The following is a 5,000-nucleotide window of genomic DNA, read 5'->3' on the forward strand; positions in this document are numbered from 1 at the left end:
ATAATAATAATGATTATGATGATAATAACAGTAATGATAATGAAAATGATTACGAAACTAATGATATATTATTGATAATGAAATAAAGATAGTAATAAAAAAGATAATGATTACAACAACAATGTCAATCATTACTATAGCAAGATACTAACAAAAACAATATTGATAAAGATAATAATGATGGCAATGATAATAGTAATGCCGATTATAATAGTTATATCACTAATAGTATCAATACATGCAAACTGCAGTATTTGATATCATTGTCATAATATTCGCGTTAAAGCTCAAGACCATAGCAATGATCTGCCGTGATTATGATCGCAATAATATCAACAGGGCAGCAAATGGCTTCTCCTGGCGTGCTAAATTTACATTAGAGAAATTGCATGGAAAATTCTTTGACTTTGAACGCGGCTGTGTGACGATGGCTGACGTCACATCTGGTCCCAGGGAGGAAGTCAGGGAAGAGTGGACTCCGACGGATATCAGAGGTGTGCGGGAGGGGAGGAGTAAAGCGTTGGTAGGTGTGGGGAATAGGGAGGTGTGGGGAATGGGGAGCTGTGGGGAATAGGGAGGTGTGGGGAATAGGGAGGTGTGGGGAATATGGAGATGTGGGGAAGAGTGGCGCTCTGGGGAATAGGGAACTGTGCATAATAGGGAGCTGTGAGCAATAGGGAGCTGTGGGCAATCGGAAGCTGTGAACTCTAGGGAGCCTTCTTCAACTGCTGTGGTTTACAAACAGGTCACCGTCTGTCGGGCGTTTACGAAGCTGTCTTCTCACCATAACGATGCACGCAGCTGAAGGGGCCACTGTCGAGGCAGTCTGGCCTGTCCCCTCCAGCCATTCTCTCCTGCGATGCTCTTGCAAGTGCTTGTCTGGCTGCCATCAAAGCAGGAGTTATCATTCCAGTGGTCCCTCATACTCTCGTCGGCATTCAAGGTCATCGAGCCAGTACTTGTCTGATGAAATATATCCAGAAGAGTCTAGCGCCTTGATAGGATAATCGATCCTGAAAAAGTTATGAAGGTTGGAGGTTCAGCAACGTTCCAAACGCAAACGAAAGCAAAGAGGTGCCTCCTAAGGGTACCTCTGAAGCAACAACGCTGTCCTGCCCTGGTGTCAAATAAGAGAAAAATCCTGTCACCTCTCCTACAGCAGAAGTAAGCCTGCGGGATGTGCACCAGGATCTGCACCCTTTCAAGGAAGAATTTTAATATTTCTTAGCCGGTAAGTCTTAATGACTCGGGCACCTTCATTGTTTTCCCTAACACTCCCGCCTTTAGTAAAGCTTACAAAATGGATGATACAGCCACGTAGGCTTTTCTTACAAAGCGCAATCACCATGTCGAACGTCGTCCCATTGAATTATTTCACACGGGCGAGACATTTACACTCTCCAGGACAAACCAAGATAAGTATAGGAGTTAGGTGAGGATGCAGCACCGCACCATGATAACCACTGAATAACTACTTATAAAACAGCAGAGGCTATTGCAATCCACCATGGTCTTGATCCAGTAGTGTAAATGCACGCTGTTGACATGTTCCCGGTAGTTTTAGTCCACGAGAACTTCCACATCACCTCTGTGTGGACTACAAGCAGCTTGGCAAGGTTATTTTCTAACCACATGCCCCCTAGCTGTTATAAAATTGTGTACTCTGTTTTAAGGCATAGGAAGCGTGGTTCACTATCCTTTGTAGCAGGTTGGCTTATGAAGCAATCGTCATCCACCTGAGTGACTGTCTGACGCCTGTCCTTTCAGCAGTCCTATCTACTACTTTAAGAGGCTTATATTTTAGCAGTTCTTGGGGCTGCTGGACTTAGTTTAGTGTGAGTTCGCTTGCAGCCAGGTCAAGCAGCTTGGCTTCATCACCCCTTGTAAATTTCACAGGAAAGATGGTAGGTGTTTTCCAGAGGCCTGATAGACCTGCAGACAGCTAACGGGGGGTTTAGAGTGAACTGGCTGGCAGAGGTTTGAATCCCGGCTGTCCTTGTCAAACTATGGGTCTGAAAGATCATCAAAACAAACATGATGAGAAGACCCAAAGGGGCTTTGAGTGACTGGTAACGAGGGTCTTGCCTAATCAGAGGCCAGTTATTGCCTGTATTTGTGCTGGATTTACAGTCTTCTCATTGTGCTACGAAGGGGGGAGGGTCATAAGACCCATATTCAGAGGTGGACTTTCATGTCAAACAGCAAAACTATCTGATGACTCCAGAACAATAAATCTGCATTAGTCGTATAGCAATGGAATGAACCTATATCCACGGAAATGAAATGATATACATAACATGATATCAGTTATAGTGCTCTAAAAGAGAATATGTGTGTGGATGAATTTATCTGGGCCAAAATATAATGACCAGGCCACTATTCAGGCTGTCCACAATACAAAGAAATTGAGAGTATTTCTAAATCATCTCAGGTTATCTCTACCATAAAAATAATGGGCGTTGCTTTATTAAATATATATATATATATATATATATATATATATATATATATATATATATATATATATATATATATATATATATATATATATATATATATATTTCAGTTATCTTCTTCCTTTCTTATCGAATGTTTTGTTTCACACTCTCCGTTGTATAAATTTCATGCAGGTATATTTATTCAACCTCCCATACACAGCTGTGTTTAAAAAAATAAGGCTATCAGTGTATCACAATGAACTCTAGTGTACTAAACCTATGTTAGATTACTTATGTTCCATTCACCATTTAGTCCAACCAGCTGGAAACCATACAGCCGCACGTGAGTCCAGGTGAAATCGTAAAAGGTGATTAGCTTATGGTAAGGATAATGATGATGGTGCTGGATGTTGTTGTTGTTGCAATGATAGCAATTATAATGATATCAATAATAACGATGATAATGATAATGATAATAACAATATTGATAATCCTGGTAATACAGATTGTAATAATAATGATAATAGTAATAATACTAATGGCAATGATTATATATTATTAATAATAATAGTAATAATGATGATGATGATGATGATAATCATAATAGTAATGATAATGATGATGATAATAATAATAGTAATAATCATAGCAATAATGATAATAATTGTAATAATAATAATAATAATTATAGTAATAATAATAATAATAATAATAATAATAATAATAATAATAATAATAATAATAATAATAATAACAATAATAATGATAATAATAACAATAATAATAATGATAATAATGATAGTAATAATAATAATAATAATAATAATAATAATAATAATAATAATAATAATAATAATAATAATAATAATAATAATAATAATAATAATAATAATAATAATGATAATAGTAATGATAATAATAAAATGATAATAATAAGGACAATGATAATAATGATAATATTGATAATAATAATGATAATAATGATAATAATGATAATGATAGTAATGCTAAAGATGATAGTAATGATAATGATAATGATAATAGAATAATGATGATAATGATAATGATAATAATAATAACGTTATTAATGATAACAATACTGATAATGATCATGGTAATGATAGAAAAAAGCTAGTAATAATGAATATAATTTTGATTATGATAATGATTACGATTATAATGATAGTAATGATAATGATAATAATCATAATGATAATGATGATAATAATGATAATAATGATAATAAGAATGATGATACTAATTATGATGATAATGATAGTGATAATAATGATAATAATAATTATAATTATAATAATAGTAATAGTAATAATAATAATAATATTAATAATAATGTTGATGATAAAAATAATAATAATAATAATAATAATGATAATAATAATAATAATAATAATAATGATAACAATAATAATGATAATGTTAATAACCATAGTAAGAATAAGAATGATAATAATGATAGCAATAATACTGATAATAATAAAATGATAATGATAATAGTGATGATGATAATGATAATAATAATAATAATAGTAATAATGATGATGGTGATGATGATGATAATATTTAGATTAAAAATAAGATTAACAATTACTATCAGCATCATCCTAAATATGATAATAATAGTAATGATGACAGTACTGATAGTAATAATGATAATAATATCAATGATCATAATGATAATAGTAATAATAATAATAATGTTATTAATGTTTTCATCATCATTATCATCATTACCACAACAATAATAATAATGATTATAATAAGAATAAGAATGATAATGATAAGTATCATCATTGTTATCACCATCTAAATTATCATCATCGTTATCATTACTGTCATTATTATTACCATCATCGTTATAATTATCATTATTATCATTATTTACATTATCACTATCCTCTTCCTCCTCCTGCTCATAATCATTATAATCATAATCACTCTCATTATCATCATTATCATTATCATTATCATCATCATAATTATAATCATATCCTTCCTTCTCCTCATCATCAACCTTATCATCATATCATCATCACCATTACATCCTTATCACATCATCATCATCATAACATCCTTATCATGTTATCATTATAGTATCGTCATCATTGCCACTACCACCACCACCACCACCACCATCATCATCATAATCATCATCATCATCATCACTATCATATCATCACAACTATTAACTCTATTGCCATCACTTCATTACCACCATTTTCACCATTATTATCAGTGTCTTCATCCTCATTACTGATATTCTTACCGATTTACATAATTCCATGCCCCCCCCCCCAAAAAAAAAAGAAAAAAAAAAGAAAACAATTATACTAACGGAGTACTGACCTATAAAATATATAAACAATATTAGCAGTAATTCCATCCAAATAATAAAACAAAAACCGATGATAATAATTTTGTTAGTAATAACGGTAATATTTATAACGCCCATGATATCAACGAAGCAGAATTATTAATAATTTACAAAAACGTCGTAAATGATAACTGCAAAACTAATGGAAGAAGTATATCATAATATAGATG

This window comes from Penaeus vannamei, chromosome 5 (assembly GCF_042767895.1).
Source record: "Penaeus vannamei isolate JL-2024 chromosome 5, ASM4276789v1, whole genome shotgun sequence".
Lineage (NCBI taxonomy): Eukaryota > Metazoa > Arthropoda > Malacostraca > Decapoda > Penaeidae > Penaeus > Penaeus vannamei.